Raw genomic sequence first — 18656 nt, forward strand, 5'->3', positions numbered from 1 at the left:
TTGGGTGCAAGATCAGGGTTTTCCCTCTCTTAACTGCTCAGGCGCAGATTGAGTGGTTAGGAGGACACTTTGCCTTTGGACTCTTTCTGCACCTCCGCTTAAAGAGTTTGAGTCAGATGCAGGCTAGTTTCATAGATGTCCTTTTGCCAACAACTGAGTAAATATTTTTTTTTTGGGGGGTTCCTTCACACTCTCCCAACTCTCCCACCTCCCTTCACCTCCTGTTCCAATATGCACCTGTATTCCCTGTGAAGTGCTCTCTGACCTTGTTCCTCTCTATGGGAATTGATTAAATCATACCTATGGGTGGCTGTGTTGGAGTTCATACCAACCTCGTTTAGTCCCACAGTGTTTCGTGTGACCCACGGAGGCTAGGAAGGCGGCCGAGAAGTCCAAGATAAGGTTCACCCACATTGATGGAAATCACCTGACCCTCCTCAACGTCTATCACACCTTCAAACAGAGTATGTGTCCTTCACTAAAATGTCCATCAAGCATGCTTTGTAACCCAGGACTAGACTAAATCTGTCTCCGGTAAACCAACCTTAATGTCACCTAACATAAATCTCTCGACTCTCACAGACCACGAGTTGTGAACTACCGGTCGCTGACAACGTGCACCAGCAGCTGTCCCGGATCATGGACCTCTTCAACCTGACCCGCCGGATTCTTCATGCAGGTCAGTGCTCACCGGCCAAACAGAGAGTGTGCCCAGAGGGTTCTGTCTCAGTATGTGTCATCATGCTCGACGGTGCCATTATGTTCGGGCACCAAGGAAAAATATTCAGATAAAGTTATAATTTCCTAAAATAACTTTTTTCAGATATTTTATCTGATCAATTAGTATTAGAATTAATGAATTATTCACTTTACCTCACGTTAGTCTCATTCCAAACGTCGTAAAACTGTTGGTTATCTGCACAAACCCAGTCTTCACTATGAGTCATCCATACATCAATTGTCTTAAATCATTTATTTATTACTAACTAAGTAATTCACAGAAATGCATAAACAAACAGTAAATATGGTTACAAGAAATGATAGGAGAATGTGCCCTAGTGGGCTATGGTGGCTTGTTAGACAAAAGGGGAAGTGGGGGTCGACTAAGAAGTCACTACAAAGTGCTAATTATAACAATTGAAATACTAATCATTTGCACATGAACGCTCACTCATTCGGGAACAATTGCAATCAATATATATATTTACGTTCAGTGTGTTTTGATCGCTGGTGAAAAGTTTGTTTCTTTTGTAGAATTGTCCATCTCTCTCCCTCTCTCTATGTCATGGTTATAGTGATTAGTTCAGAGTGACATTCATTATTTTCGTTATATAATGGATGTGTCGGCAGTTGTTGTTCTTCGTGTTCAATGATACCGAATTCCTAGCTGCAGACTAGTAATTAATATCAAAGACTTGTTCTTATTCTGTCGGTATCGATAGTCTAAGAGTTTAACCATGTGGTATGGTTAAAAGATTCAGCAATGGTCTACAACCTTTGTCCTCTCCTAATGGAGAAAAACATGGTCTGGTGATCATTTCTCAAAGTTGGGTTTTATTCAGAATTACAGAAAAGGGGCTGTCCCAGGGTGCCTGACCCTAACTGGGCTCAAGGGCGGTCCTCTGATTTAGTTAACTCCAGTTCCCTTTTTGAGTTTTACTTCATTAAACAGTCCAAAATCACATTTTCATAAAATTGTGTAAACAGTATCATACTCACTCATTCATCTTATACAACAATTAGATGTAAACCTCATATCTGAGGCTATTATATAAACAGCGTTATGGTAATGTGGCCACACAGTCTCCTATGAGCTTCCCCAAGTTGTAACAAACGGACCATTTCGTAGCTGGATTCTTCACCGGTCTTTTATACTTTCTCCTGAACACGAAATTTGTTCGTACCTCAAGTTGTGTGAGGTGGAAGAAATTCCTTTGTGCTCTATGAAAATGTACTCTCTCTATACTGTGTGTCCATGAGGAGATCATCAGGAATTTACGACGTCTCTCTGACCACAGCAGCCTAGTTGAAGGAGGAAAGGGGGAGGCAGAGAGGGGGGCTCGCCACACCCAAAGAGGGCAACGTCATGACACAGTCTTAAAGCAATATGCACACAATATCCCATATTGACAAATCAACATTTACATTTACATTTAAGTCATTTAGCAGACGCTCTTAACCAGAGCGACTTACAAATTGGTGCATTCACCTTATGACATCCAGTGGAACAGCCACTTTACAATAGTGCATCTAAATCTTTTAAGGGGGGTGAGAAGGATTACTTTATCCTATCCTAGGTATTCCTTAAAGAGGTGGGGTTTCAGGTGTCTCCGGAAGGTGGTTTAGAAATTTCTGCAAATCTATTAAAAATGAAATCTTATTTACATAAGTATTCAGGCCCTTTGCTATGAGACTCAAAATTGAGCTCAGGTGCATCCTGTTTCCATTGATCATCTTTGAGATGTATCTACACCTTGATTGGAGACCACCTATGGTGAATGATTGGACATGATTTGTTAAGTCACACACCTGTCTATAAAGGTCCCACAGTTGACAGTGAATGTCAGAGCAAAAACCAAGCCATAAGGTTGAAGGAATTGTTCGTTGAGTTCTGAGACAGGATTGTGTCGAGGCACAGATCTGGGAAAGGGTGCCAAAACATTTCTGCAGCATTGAGGGTCCAAGAAAACTGGCCTGCATCATTCTTAAATGGAATAAGTTCGGAACCACCAAGACTCTTCCTAGAGTTGGCCGCCCGGCCAAACTGAGCAATCGGGGGAGAAGAGCCTAAGTCAGGGTGGTGACCAAGTGCCTGATGGTCACTCTGACAAAGCTCTAGAGTTAATCTGTGGAGATGGGAGAACCTTCCAGAAGGACAACCATCTCTGCAGCATCCCACCAATCAGGCCTTTATGGTAGTGGCCAGACAGATGCCACTCCTCAGTAAGGCACATGACAACCCGCTTGGAGTTTGCCAAAAGGCACCTAAAGACTCTCAAACCATGAGAATTGTAGTGTAGATTATCTGGTCTGATGAAAGATTGAACTCCTTGGCCTGAATGCCAAGCATCACGTCTGGAGGAAACCTGGCTCTATCCCTCTGTAACAGTATAGCTTCCGTCCCTCTCCTCGCCCCTACCTGGGCTCGAACCAGGGACCCTCTGCACACATCAACAACTGACACCCACAAAGCATCGTTAACCATTGCGCCACAAAAGCCGCGCCCCTTGCAGAGCAAGGGGAACAACTACTTCAATGTCTCAGAGCGAGTGATGTCACCGATTAAAACGCTATTAGCGCGCACCACCGCGAACTAGCCAGCCATTTCACATCGGTTACACCTACGGTGAAGTATGGTGGTGGTAGCATAATGCTGTGGGGATGTTCTTCAGCAGTAGGGACTGGGAGACTAGTCAAGATCAAGGGAAAGATGAACGGAGCAAAGTACAGAGAGCTAGCTCCAGAGCGCTCAGGGCCTCAGACCGGGGTGAAGGTTCACCTTCCAACAGCACAATGACCCTGAGCACACAGCCACGACTATGCAGGAGTGGCCTACGGGACAAGTGTCCAAATGTCCAATGAGTGGCCCAGCCAGAGCCCGGACTTGAACACGATTAAAACATCTCTGGAGAGCCCTGAAAATAGCTGTGCCGCAACGCTCCCCAAACAACCTGACAGAGCTTGAGAGGATCTGCAGAAAAGATTTGGAGAAACTCCCCAAACACAGGTGTGCCAAGCTTGTAGCCACATTCCCAAGAAGACTCGAGGCTGTAATTGCTGCCAAAGGTGCTTCAACAAAGTACTGAATAAAGGGTCGAAATGCTTATGTAAATGTGACATGAGTTTTATTTTTAATAAATTAGCAAAACATTTTAAAACCTGTTTTTGCTATGTCATTATGGGGTATTGTGTGTAGATTGAGGGAAAAAGCTATTTTGTAACGTAACAAAATGTGGAAAAAGTTAAGGGGGGTCTGAATACTTTCCTTAGACTTGGTAAATCAGGATGTACAGTGTCTATCAATAGAGATTTACCATTGAAATCTAATTATTACCATTATGTTGTTAGATTAGGTAAGACAAAGTTACATTTGGTTTATTAAAAAATGTATTAATCTCTGGACCAACTTATCAAAATGTTCTAATGTAATGATATTGAATATCGGCATAAAATATCAGACCGACATCGGCCTCCTTCACCCCCCCACCAATTTCTTTATTTTTAAATCGGTATCAGCCTGCAAAAAAAATGCATGTCAGTCGTTGAAACACAACAAGTCAAGATACTTATTGTAATGGATAGCCTCCCCTAGGTGTGCACACACAGGCGCTACCAGTTAAACACATAATAAGAAATCAAGTCAATTTGCTGCCCACTCAGTGAAAATAAATGACATTTTGTTGAAAGTCCATTTCCGGAGGGAACCTGAAAACATGCGACCTGACAAGTTGAATTACGACATTAATATTTAAATATTTGTCAACGTTAACCTTTATCACAAAGACAAATTTGTAGCTCATGTTGCAGTTTAGGGGCGTTTGAACGCACCTCTTTGTTCGGAGAGGTCTTTATTGAGACTGATTGCCCTGGTTAATCGCAACAGCCGTCGTCTGCATATTAAAGTACCACGAAAGGAAACAAGAAAACTCACCGCCCTCTTAACTTGGCGAAGTTTAAATCGCCAATGCCCAGAGCTGCCGCTTCCCGCCCCTTTTCTGTGGAATTGATTGTGTTCATTGTACATTAAGGTAGGCACTACATTCCATGAGGTCAGTGTTGTTCAACCGTATTAGTCCCATTTGGCATCAAGTATCCTACATGGTAATAACTGTTCGATTGTTGCATCACTTCAGGCTAGAAAACAAACCTACATAAGAGGAGCGCTGGGTCAGGAAACGTGTTAAAAGTGTATGGACTTTATGATACTGTATGGGTTAGATTTTGATAATACAGGTCTGTGGAATTGATTTTGACATGTACTGTAGTTTGTCTTGTGTGCCCTGTCTGGCTAATATCTAGCCTACTTTTTCTTGTCTGTCTGTGTGTCTACCAGGTAGCCCATTTGGAGCACACGGGCCAGTACCTGATGGTGAAGGACAACCAGGTGGTCCAGCTGCACCAGTCCTGTGTGCGATATACAATGAGTTTGTGCTGACCACCAAGAACTACATCCGCACCTGCACCGACATCAAACCAGAGTGGTATTTAGAAAACATGTGTATTGTTTGCATTGTTAGGTATACTGCACTGTTGGAAACAAGCATTTCACTGCACCTTTCTGTAAAATATGTGTACGCTGTCAGCAGCTTACTGGCTGCCTAGCCCTATATCCATCTTGTCTAGTGAGTGTGCAGGCCTATAGTCAGTCCTTTCCTATATTCTGCTAGGTGTGTGTCTATGTGCTTGCCTGCAGTCAACCCGCCTGCTCCGATATTCCTCTAGACAAGCAGTCAGCTTGCTCCTTGTGTGTGTGTGTGTGTGTGTGTGTGCGTGCGTGTGAGAGAGACCGTGTGCACATTGTTGGATTACGTGGGTGTTTGTTCATCTGTCTGTGTGTGCTTGCACATTTATGTGTCGGATGAAGTGTCTGCGGCAATCTCTGTGTGCGAATGCGGGAGAGAAAGCCTTCTCTCACTCACTCACTCACTCACTCACTCACTCACTCACTCACTCACTCACTCACTCACTCACTCACTCACTCACACACGTCATGACTAATATGTTTACTTGTCTCCTTTCCCAGGCTGGTGAAAATCGCCCCGCAGTACTAAGAGATGGATAACTTCCCCAACTGTGAAGCCAAGAGACAGTTGTAGTGCATCGTCGCTAAACTCTCAACCAAGGAATACTCTGTACTAACACTGTAGTGTGCACGAGAACAATACCATCACCACCAGCACTAAGGAACTCTGAACTCTTCATCTGAGCCTTGAATTTTGTTTATTTTTTACCACCTGTGGTCATTGTGATTAACAGGTGGTTGGCATTGCGGTTGATCCGGGTTGGGAGTGAGCGGTCAACACCATTACCGTCATTGACCATGTTAAAGCATAACCATTTATGTAGATGTTGACTTTCCTCTTTAGAACGTGTCAACTCTTACCAAAATGTACTTAGGTACAGAATGTCCATGCTAATTCATTGAACAAACTTTGACTTCAATTAATGGAAAAAAAATACATCTCAGCTTTGACTGTTTAGAACCTACCGTCTTGCTTGTTCAGACAGCTACCAAACTTTGGTATTGGGTGGGGGGATGAGCTCAGAAGGTTGAAATATTAAATGTATTTTAATAGCAGCAAAGCAGGAAGTAAAAGAAGGAAGTGTACCCATCAATATCGGCTGTGATCGTATGATTCAACTCAAATGACATTACAAAAAATACATTCCAGGTGTGTTCGTAAATTTAATCTGGAGTGCCAGAGAGTGCGCTCTGGGCGTTCTTAAATTCAGAGTTTTGCAGATTGCCCGTTGGTAAATTCAGAACGCACACTGGGCACTCTGGCCGAGGAGTAGGGTTGATCCGAGTGTTCTGACCTCAGCGCTAGTCAAGCACTCAAGCTAACTGGCTAATGTTGGCTAGCTACTCCCAGACACAAATTAGAGAACAGCTGACTGACCATTTTACCTGCCCTAGCAGAGCTGGTTAGGCTGTTTTTATGTTATCCAGATCCTTGGTGACTAACTGCTGCTGGCAACAATTTATTTACACTTTTTTTGTCGATGTTTACTGACACTGGCCATATTTAACCGGTGTTGAGCGTTCGTAAATTCATTAATCAGTTATTCTACACTCAGGCGAGAGTGCTCTGAAATCAGAGTAGATAGCCAAAGCGAATTTACAACCGCACCGTCCACTGCATGTTAGCATATTTTAAATGAACCTTCTACATTACCATGGAAATGATTGCGAGTGTACCCATGAGTTTACAGTCAAATTGTCAGGGTTAGAGGTTCCAAGCTATTCTATTTCAATGTATGCTACTGCTGCATTGTGGGAGGTGTTGCCTAGGCAACCAAAGACTTGTTTGCTACAACATCTTGCTTGTTTCCGCAAGGGAGAGGCTACACGGACACGGACACGCCTGGTGACCAAAATTTATGACGTAAGTCGCGCAGAGAGACTTTAGGGGATGAACTGCTTCAGTTATAGATCACCAGTTGGCTCCCTTTTCTGATCATCACTTGATTTCCCTGGATTTACAAGCTACTGAAAATTTTTTTTTAAGGTACTTGAGGATATTGGTTATGAAACAACATACTTCTTAAAGATCCTATTCTTATTGGAAACATCACATCGTTAGTCAAAGATATTGTTGCAAGAAAAGACTTGGGAATTTTTCAAATATAAAGTCTGAGTTGTAGCCATTAAATGTGCCAAAGAGCTGATGCACTTAAAGAAACTTCGAGAAAAAGAGTTGATGAGCACACTTGACAGTTTTCTAAAGAAAGATAATATATCTCAAGAAGAAGAGTCTGTATTTAAATCTTTACAACTAGAATTAGAACAGCTTTACACAGATCTGGCAAAGGATGCCTTTGTCAGATCAAGAACAAAATGGATTGAAGTGGGAAGAAACACGAGTTACTTTTTTGTACTTGAAAAGAGAAACTACAAAAGAAAGTCTAACTGCACTCAAAATGAAGGATGCGTAATGCAAAGACCCCATTACAATCAACATTTTTCATTTCCTTTTATGAAAACCTTTACAACTCTCAATTTCAGGAAGATGGTTGTGAAAGCTACATTTGCCACATTCAGAATTATGTCCCTGTAATTGATGACTTCCACTCAGTTTGCCATTCACCTGTGTCAATTGAAGAAAGAGGCTCTGAATTTAGATGTTTCAAGATTGCTTTAAAGAAAATGGGGAAATGGTCTCCACTATGAAACAGAGCCTTATTATTGCAGTGATCCCAAAGCCCAATAAAGACCCTTCTCTGACAATTGGAGACCAATTACTTGATTAAATACTGACTACAAATCGACTGCTCTTGTTTATACCAAAAGATTAAAGAATGGAATAGATACCATTATAAATTAGACTCAAATGGGATTTATGAAGGGCCATCACATAACCTTGTAACATTCATTTAGTTTTGGACCTTCTAGATTATTCAGATGCAATTGATTCAGATGTGGTTGTCTTATTTTTGGACTTCTGTAAAGCCTGACACAATTGAACATGAATTTCTCTTTAGGTCACTTACAATTCACCGAAACCAAAAGGTTTATCAAAGTAATTTGCATGTTTTACAAAGATATAAATAGTTCTGTGTTACTAAACCTTAATACATCCAAAAGATTCACTATCAACAGAAGTGTACGACGGGGATGCCCAATTTCGCCATTTTTATTCATTTTGGTTGTGGAACTTCAATCTCTAGATATTCTGAATAATGCAAATCTGCATGGCATAACCATTTTTAACGAAGAAATCAACATTTCCCAACTGCCTGATGATACTGCTCTTTTTTAATAGACAAAGACCAGGTTGCCCATGCCCTTAATGATATGAATGCTTCTATATGTGAAATCTTATGTTTATAAACTCAGGAAAAAAAAGAAACGTCCCCTTTTCAGGACCGTCTTTCAAAGATAATTTGAAAATCCAAATAACTACACAGATCTTCATTGTAAAGGGTTTAAACACTGGTTTCCCATGCTTGTTCAAAGATCCATAATTAATGAACATGCACCTGTTAGTGTCCTTAAGACACTAACAGCATACAGAAGTTAGGCAATTACAGTCACAGTTATGAAAACTTAGGACACTAAAGAGTCCTTTCTACTGACTCTGAAAACACCAAAAGAAAGATGCCCAGGGTCCCTGCTCATCTGCACGAATGTGCCTTAGGCATGCTGCAAGGAGGCATGAGGACTGCAGATGTGGCCAGGGCAATACATTTCAATGTCCGTACTGTGAGACGCCTAAGACAGTGCTACAGGGAGACAGGAACGACAGCTGATCATCCTCGCAGTGGCAGACCACGTGTAACAACACCTGCATAGAATTGGTACATCAGAACATCACACCTGCGGTGCAGGTACAGGATAGCAACAACAACTGCCCGAGTTACACCAGGAACGCACAATCCCTCCATCTCAGACTGTCTGCAATCGGCTGAGAGAGGCTGGACTGAGGGCTTGTAGGCCTGTTGTAAGGCAGGTCCTCACCAGACATCACTGGCAACAACGTCACCTATGGGCACAAACCCACCGTCGCTGGACCAGACAGGACTGACAAAAAGTGCTCTTCACTGACGCAGTTTCGTCTAACCAGGGGTGATGGTTGGATTCGCGTTTATCGTCAAAGGAATGAGAGTTAGTGGGATCGATTTGGAGGTGGAGGGTCCATCATGGTCTGGGGCGGTGTGTCACAGCATCATCGGACTGAGCTTGTTTGCAGGCAATCTTAACGCTGTCTGTTACAGGGAAGACATCCTCCTGCAGGCTCATCCTCCTAACATGACCCTCCAGTGTGACAATCCCACCAGCCATACTGATCGTTCTGTGCATGATTTCCTGCAAGACAGGAATGTCAAAGTTCTGCCATGGCCAGCGAAGAGCCCCCCTCCTTTGTTCAGGGACACATTATTCAATTTCTGTTAGTCACATGTCTCTGGAACTTGTTCAGTTTATATCTTAGTTGTTGAATCTTATGTAAAAAATAAACGCAGTTGACAGAGGACATTTCTTTTTTTTGGAGCCTGATGAAATAGAATATATACCTATAAAGGACTGTGTTAAATATTTAGGAATACTTCTGTCAAAAAAACACTTAGACAACATATGAATTTCTCTCCTAAAATTAAGAAAACCAAAAATATATTTAATAATAATTGGCTACAACGGGATCGTTCTATACTTGGAAGAGTACTTCTGTCCAAGGCAGAGGAACTGTCTCGCTTTGTGTACCCCTCATTATCTTTATTTGTAAATCATTCTACTTGTAAAGAGATCAACAAGACTCAGTCTGGAAGTGTTGGATTTTGTTGACATAAATAACACTTTCAAGATCAACTGGTTGAAAAGATGTTTGATCAATATGGTATTTAATTCCAAATAATGTGTTTAGTAAATTGGGAGGTCTTAGATTTGTACTGTAATGTAATTATATTCCTGAAAGATTACCTGCTAAATTGGCTAGGTTTCACCAACAAGCTTTAATGGCCTGGAAAATGAAAGCTCTTTTGTGGAATAATTCAGACATAACTCTAAGGAATAAGTCATTGTTCTACCCAATCTATCTTGAGAGGAATTTTGACTTTGTTCTTGAGGTTTTTGACAACAGGGGTGAAATTCGTACATATGAACAATTTATAACATTTAATGAGTTTCCAATACCTTTCAGAGAGTTTATTTCTGTGATCAAAGCCATTCCCAGTGGTCTAACTACACTAATGAAAACTCATCTTAGCTTTGGTGATGATCACAAAGCTTATCCAGAACTTTGTTTGGAAGGCATGGGCTTCGTTGAGAAATCTTGTAATATATAAAACAAATGATCCATTCACAGAACCAGCTTACACCTCGAGGAAACATTTTTGGGAACATGCTTATTCCTGACATTGTCTGGAAAAAAGCTTGGTTAAGGCCTTACAAATATTGTATATCAAACTAATTTAAGGAAGTGCACTTTAAAATTCTACATAGAATTACATTGATATAGCTTATGTTGTCCAAATTTATGGCTATTGATGATATGCGTTTCCACTTGTTCTATGAATGTAAATTTGTATTAGAATTTTGGGAAAACCTTGCAGAATACTTATTTAGCATTATGAACACTACCTGTTTTGATGTCAAGTAAAGAGGCACTGAGTTTGAAGGTAGGCCTTGAAATTCATCCACAGGTGCACCTCCAATTGACTCAAATGATGTCAGTTAGCCTATCAGAAGCTTCTAAAACCATTACATTGTTTTCTGGAATTGTCCAAGTTGTTTATTAAAGGCAGTCAACTTAGTGTATATAAACTTCTGACCCACTGGAATTGTGATTAAATATTTTTGGGAAAGATTACTTGTGTCATGCACAACATAGATGTCCTAACCGACTTGCCAAAACTCTAGTTTGTTAACAAGAAATTAATGGAGTTTTAATGGCTCCAACATATGTGTATGTAAACTTCTGACAACTATGTGTATCTCTTAAAAAAAAAAATTGGGGCGTGGATCAGAAAGCCAGTCCGTATCTGGTGTGACCATTTGCCTCATGCAGCGTGACACATCTCCTTTGCATAGAGTTCATCAGGTTGTTGATTGTGTCCTGGGAATGTTGTCCCACTCCTTCTTAATGGCTGTGCGACATTGCTGGATATTGGCGGGAACTGGAACACGCTGTCATAAACGTTGATCCAGATCATCCCAAACATGAGGTGATGGCGGTGGATGAATGGCACGACAATGGTCCTCAGGATCTCTTCACAGTATCTGTGCATTCAAATTGCAATCGATTTAAAACTTAAATTGTGTTTGATGTCCGTAGCTGATGCCTGCCCATACCATAACCCCACCGCCACCATGGGGCACTCTGCTCACAACAATGACATCAACAAATTGCTCACCCACACAACGCCATACACATGGTCTGCGGGTGTGAGGCCGGTTGGACGTACTGCCAAATTCTCTAAAATTACGTTATGGTAGAGAAATGAGCATTCAATTCTCTGGCAACCGCTTATTGGACATTCCTGCAGTCAGCATGCCAGTTGCACGCTCCCTCAACTTGGGACATCAGTGGCATTGTGTTGTGTGACAAAACTGCACATTTTAGAGTGGCCTGTTATTGTCCCCTGCACAAGGTGAGCCTGTGTAATGATCATGCTGTTTAATCATCTTCTTAATATGCCACACCTGTCAGGTGGGATGGATTATCTTGGCAAAGGAGAAATGGTCACTAACAGGGATGAAAACAAATTTGTGCACAACATTTGAGAGAAGCTTTTTATGCATTTGGAAAAATAATTTATTTTTGATCAGTGTAGTTTGTTAACCAATTCAGTGGGAAAAGGTTATACGGACACTCCTGACCGGCAAACCAATATTTCATTTCAGAATTTGTTAAAATTAGGTTATGGTAAGGGTGAAGGATTGGTTAGGGTCAGTTTTAGATTTTGGTTAGTCGTTTTGCAGGTCAGCAGTGTCTATCCCAATTCAGTGTCTTAGAAGTGAAGAGGCCTCGATGAAAGAAGAGATGGGTAAAAAGAGTGATGTAAGCGAAATTAACACCAGAGGGAGTGTGGTTTGTTCTTTAGCTCTGTCTCAATCTCCATGATCTGTCCTCTACTGTAGATTAATTTAAAGATTGCGGAGCACCGTGGATTTGCACGAAACAGGGGAGCTGCACAGCGAGAGAAATCAGGATTGTCTGAGCAAGCTTTTTCAAAACAAATGGTGTCCTATACCACTCAGGGTCCATTGGTATACTGAATATTTGCTTTCTGTGATCTGTCTAATTGTAGGGACATATTAGTTTCTCAGAGAATCGTATTGACAGGTAGTAATCCACTGTGACAATGTAGCGATCATATGCGTTTTCAATCATTCCCATGGTTTTTCCATAAGTGGATCACACCTGTGAACAAGCATAGATATCCTGATATCACCTATCTACTGAGGAAATTAAAAAAATATATATTTTCCTGCCAGCACAGATCTTTCTGCAGAGATCCCTCTGTGAACATACTTTGGATGGTGTATCAATACACACAGTCACTACAAAGATACAGGCGCCCTTCCTAACTCAGTTGCTGGAGAGGAAGGAAATTTCAACATGAAGCCAACAGTGATTTTAAAACAGTTAGTTTAATGGCTGTGATAACTGAGGATGGATCAACAACATTGTAGTTACTGCACAATACTAACGTACCTGTAAATTACAGTGAAAAAAGGAAGCCTGTGCAGAATAAAAAAACATATTCCAAAACATGCATCCTGTTTAAGGCACTAAAGGAATACTGCTACATATGTGGCAAAGAAATAAACTTTTTATCCTGAATACACGCAGGTAGCCTCGTGGTTAGAGTGTTGGGCCAGTAACCAAAACGTTGCTGGATTGAATCCCCAAGCTGACAAGGGAAAAAGTTAACCCACTGTTCCCCAGTAGGCCATCATTGTAAATAAGAATGTGTTCTTAACTGACTTACCTAGTTAAATAAAGACTACATTTAAAATGTAAATTTATTTTGGGGGGGAAATCCAACAACACATCACTGAGTACCACTCTTTATATTTTCAAGCATGGCGGTAGCTGCATCATATTATGCGTATGCTTGTCATCGGCAATGACAAGGGAGTTTTTAGGATAAAAAGAAACCGAATAGAGCTAAGCACAAGAAAAATCCTAGAGGAAAACTTGGTTCAGTCTGCTTTCCAACAGACTCTGGGAGACACTCACCTTTCAGCAGGACAATTATCTAAAACACAAGGCCAAATATACACTGGAGTTGCTTACCAAGACGACAGCGAATGCTCCCGAGTGGCCTAGTTACAGATTTGACTTATATCGGCTTGAAAATCTATGGCAAGACTTGAATATGTCTGTCTAGCAATGATCAACAACCAACTTAACAGCTTAAAGATATTTTTAAAGAATGTACAAATATTGTACAATCCAGGTGTGCAAAGCTCTTAGACTTTACCCAGAAAGACTCAAGAGCTGTAATCGCTGCCAAAGGTGATTCTAACATCTATTGACTCAGTGGTGTGTATACCTATCTAATCAAAACATATTACTGTTTTCCATTAATAAAAGTTAGATTTTTTTTCTACTTTGACAGTATTTTGTGTAGATCATTGACAAGGAATGACAAAAAAAAGTCAAGAGGCGTGAATACTTTCTGAAGACACTGTAGCCTGTATCTCAGGCCTAACACAGTGGTTCATACGTATATATATATATATGTGTGTGTGTGTGTGTGTGTGTGTGTGTGTGTGTGTGTGTGTGTGTGTGTGTGTGTGTGTGTGTGTGTGTATATATATATATATATATATATATATACATATCACAGAAAAGGCTGGCAAGCGACTGTCAGATGGCATGATTGAATTGTTCCGTCTCACTGTCACCAGAGAGGCTATTACTTCAAATTAGCATACACATTCAAACCAGAACAGATGGATTTGTCACATTCCAGTCGCCATCTTCCTGTGAGATTGGCTGCTCTTGTGCTGCGTGATGGAGATAAGACACCTGTCTGGGTTTGGATCGGGAGGAAAGGCTAGTGGAAAATACCCCTCTCCCAGCCACGCCCGCCGCCCAACGCCCGACCTGATGAGGCCTCCATCCAGCGCCCCATGGGAGGTCCAGAAAAGCAGTCGTTCCAATACAAAGTGGTGATTTGTGTGCCGATTGGCTAGTGGGGAACAAAGCCATTCCATCAGTATGTTTGTCTCAGAGTTTGTGATTTTGGGAAGTTATGTTTGAAGAAAGCTCTTGAACGGTGCCTGTCCTCTGTCACATTCAAAAGGGGGCACATCAGCAAAGGCTGAGAATGACTGTGTCAGCAGGTGAGGGTTGGGTGAACAGTGATGCCCAGGCAATCTCTTTCCTCCACATAATAATGCATCCATGGCTTCTTATCACCCAAGACTCAAGGTTAAGCCTCTAAAAAATGCATTTGCTGAAATTATACAACTCCTTTTCTATTGAAACATGAGATTACTGAACTTCGATCATGCATAAATGCCTAGGCATAAATTTGTGATTTAAAAAAAAAAAAAAAAAAGTGAAAATATAAGCTAGTACGTGGACCGGCCGTGTTGTCATGCAATTACAATTCAGACACAATCAAAGAAAACACCTGTGTTTACCTAAAATATATTTCACCATTGGAATGAACTGTACACACCATTGTCTTCCGATTTGATGGCGTCACTCTAGGGCAACAAACGTCTGACTGACGTAAGACAATGCTGTACACACTAGAAAATGGAGATACGGTGGATGGGTTTAAAAAGGAAATTGGTTCAATATATACGTTTAGCTTTCACTGTGATTCATTAGCCACTCACTAATAAAATGATTTTTTTCGATTTTTCTTTTGTAATTATGTATGACAGAATGGATCAATTGGAAATATTGAGTATGAAAAAAGCTCTTAGCTACCCGAGGATCAATACCATATAATTTCCAGATCAGCTTAAACTAATGGGTTTTCTATTGGCTTCAGTTAAGGGTGATAATCTCCCTGGCACCATTTTCATGGTTACATTTACATTCCTTTGCAAAAAGCAGTCAATTTAAAAACTGAACCGCTTGCCTCCTAACAGTCTGAAAATATCAAAATAAACATGCTAATCTCCTGCCTTGCATATTGCGCAAGCCATAGCGACTCCTCCCTCAGTCGTACATAGGAAGCCATATTCCTCTCCTCTCGCTAATAAAGACAGCTCAGAGAACACTTCAATTGCTCCTCCCCACTTAGTTGACTTCGCTTTGAAATGTCAAATCGGGGCAAATGTTAAGGGCCGCTTATGAAGTTCCCATGTCCTTCTCAGTCATGCCTCATCGTACAAGACTCATCCCTTCTCGGGCACGCATGGCCGAGATATATATTATGCCATAGGTGGTCCTCATCTACGATTAATGGATCAACACAGAGTTAAAACAAAAAGACCCCCAGGGTGCCCTGGAAAATCGTGTTCTCTTACAGTCCGCTGCATAAATATCAACAGTGACTCTGCAAACGCTTATGTTTTGGCCCAGCAACAAGACACAAAGGCAGACTTTTTTTCTTTTTTTTTTAAACAAATGGACAAAGTAACTGAAATGGCAGAGGTGAGCCGGTGGAAACTAGACCACCTACGCAGACCAACTGAGAATATGCAATGAGGGACAGGAAGATAAATGTCACAAGCGAAATGTCCCGCAACGGCCAGAGTGCATAAAGCACCATATTTGGAAATAAGCACTAAGTTTCAAAGACCAAATCCACAACCATTGACATTTTTCTTAAAGCATAATCCACCATGGGGAGACAAAAACGCTAAAGTTCATATAACTGTCAGGAGGCTTTAACTCTGAATAATACTGAGATTTTATGGAAGTCAACGAGCTCAGACAGAGCCAGTCGAAGCTGCCTTTAACACACGCTGTGAAACGTCCCTAAGCCAAAGCAACCATGAGGGAGCCTTCAGGGGTGAAAGGACCCAAGATGCTCTCCCAGTTGGGCTAGCCTTATTTGGGACCTGGGCTGACCGCAGCCTGTGGGACAGCCCCGGCTTCATGGCTGTCATCTTTGAGGAGTCCTCCTGAGGCCCAATTCCTTGTGGCTTTATGCTCTGCCTCACACTGCAGTGTGCTTTATTTGGGCTCCTGACCCATAGGATGACAGGGGAGCTCTCGAAGAAACTTCTCCAGGGCTCATCCAACTTCCTTGGATAGGGAAGTAAAGAAATGTTTGGTTCATTTCTGTTCAAAGTTTGATCATAAGAAGTAGTCGTCCAATCCTGATGACGAATCCTGAAGAATGTTAAGGGAATGTTTATGGGTCCTGTTTTTAATGATTATGCAGCCTCGTCAGTGGCTTGCCAAAAACGTGAAAAATGTTATGCATCCTATGATCCTACCACTCCGAGAGAGATATACATTTTCATATCGATTTTGCTTTCAAACTTTTTTTATTAACCTGTCTCTGATTACTTTCAAACTAACAATGGTCAAATCAAAGTTTATTTGTCACGTGCGCCGAATACAACAGCTGTCAACCTTACAGTGAAATGCTTACTTACAGGCTCTAACCAATGGTGCCAAAAAAAGGTGTGTGTTTACTTACCGTGTGAAGTAAACAGTTCTGCTTTTCCGCAGGAGACACTGGTGCACTTCACAAAATAGATGGCATAATAAGGCAGGAAAATTACATGGATATATTGAAGCAACACCTCAAGACATCAGTCAGGAAGTTACAGCCTGGTCGCAAACGGGTCTTCCAAAATGGACAAAGACCCCAAGCATACTTCCAAAGTTGTGGCAAAATGGCTTAAGGACAACAAACTCAAGGTATTGGAGTGGCCATCAAAGCCCTGACCTCAATCCTATAGAAAATGTGGGCAGGAATGCAAAATTGTGTGCGTGCAAGGAGGACTACAAACCTGACTCAGTGACACCAGCTCTGTTAAGAGGAATGGGCCAAAATGCACCCAATTTATTGTGGGAAGCTTGTGCAAGGCTACCCAAAAAGTTTGACCCAAGTTCAACAATTTAAAGGCAATGCTACCAAATACTAATTGAGTGTATGTAAACTTCTGACCTACCGGGAATGATGAAATAAATAAATAATTCTCTGCTATATTATTCTGACATTTCACATTCTTAAAATTGTGGTGATCCTTACTGACCTAAGACAGGACATTTTTACTAGGATTAAATGTCAGGAATTGTGAAAAACTGAGTTTAAAATGTATTTGGCTAAGGTGTATGTAAACTTCCGACTTCAACTGTATATTCCCAGTCATGTGAGTATTTGGTCAATAAAAAAAGTTTCTCAATACTTTGTTATATACCCTTTGTTGGCAATAACAGAGGTCAAATGTTTTCTGTAAGTCTTCACAAGGTTTTCACACACTGTTGCTGGTATTTTGGCCCATTCCTCCATGCAGATCTCCTCTAGAGCAGTGATGTTTTGGGGCTGTTGCTGGGCAACACAGTCTTTCAACTACCTCCAAAGATTTTCTATGGGGTTGAGATCTGGAGACTGGCTATGTAACGGCGTTCTTCGTTTGTCGAAAGAAAGTCGGACCGAAATGCAGCGTGGTGGTTACTCATGTCTTTAATGAAGGAAGAGCGATATATGAAATAACTATACAAATGCAAAACAACAAAACGGAACGTGAAACCTATTCAAATCAAATTCAAATCAAATCAAATGTTATTTGTCACATACACATGGTTAGCAGATGTTAATGCGAGTGCAGCGAAATGCTTGTGCTTCTAGTTCCGACAATGCAGTGATAACCAACAAGTAATCTAACTAACAATTCCAAAACTACTGTCTTATACACAGTGTAAGGGGATAAAGAATATGTACATAAGGATATATGAATGAGTGATGGTACAGGGCAGCATACAGTAGATGGTATCGAGTACAGTATATACATATGAGATGAGTATGTAGACAAAGTAAACAAAGTGGCATAGTTAAAGTGGCTAGTGATACATGTATTACATAAGGATGCAGTCGATGATATAGAGTACAGTATATACGTATGCATATGAGATGAATAATGTAGGGTAAGTAACATTATATAAGGTAGCATTGTTTAAAGTGGCTAGTGATATATTTACATCATTTCCCATCAATTCCCATTATTAAAGTGGCTGGAGTTGGGTCAGTGTCAATGTCAGTGTGTTGGCAGCAGCCACTCAATGTTGGTGGCTGTTTAACAGTCTGATGGCCTTGAGATAGAAGCTGTTTTTCAGTCTCTCGGTCCCAGCTTTGATGCACCTGTACTGACCTCGCCTTCTGGATGATAGCGGGGTGGCTCGGGTGGTTGATGTCCTTGATGATCTTCATGGCCTTCCTGTAACATCGGGTGGTGTAGGTGTCCTGGAGGGCAGGTAGTTTGCCCCCGGTGATGCGTTGTGCAGACCTCACTACCCTCTGGAGATCCTTACGGTTGAGGGCGGAGACAGCCCGCCAGGATGCTCTCGATT

The 18656-nt window shown here is 41.3% G+C and overlaps 1 long non-coding RNA gene across 1 annotated transcript; it reads left to right on the forward strand.

Annotated features, from left to right (window-relative positions):
* The first annotated feature begins 227 nt into the window (after positions 1-227).
* On the forward strand, positions 228-8074 carry LOC118391973 (uncharacterized). The gene is made up of 4 exons (XR_004827270.2): positions 228-464; positions 583-679; positions 5054-5201; positions 5744-8074. It is a non-coding gene; the product is annotated as an uncharacterized LOC118391973 (long non-coding RNA).
* The last annotated feature ends 10582 nt before the right edge of the window (positions 8075-18656 follow it).

Source organism: Oncorhynchus keta, chromosome 13 (assembly GCF_023373465.1).
Source record: "Oncorhynchus keta strain PuntledgeMale-10-30-2019 chromosome 13, Oket_V2, whole genome shotgun sequence".
In the NCBI taxonomy this organism is placed as follows: domain Eukaryota; kingdom Metazoa; phylum Chordata; class Actinopteri; order Salmoniformes; family Salmonidae; genus Oncorhynchus; species Oncorhynchus keta.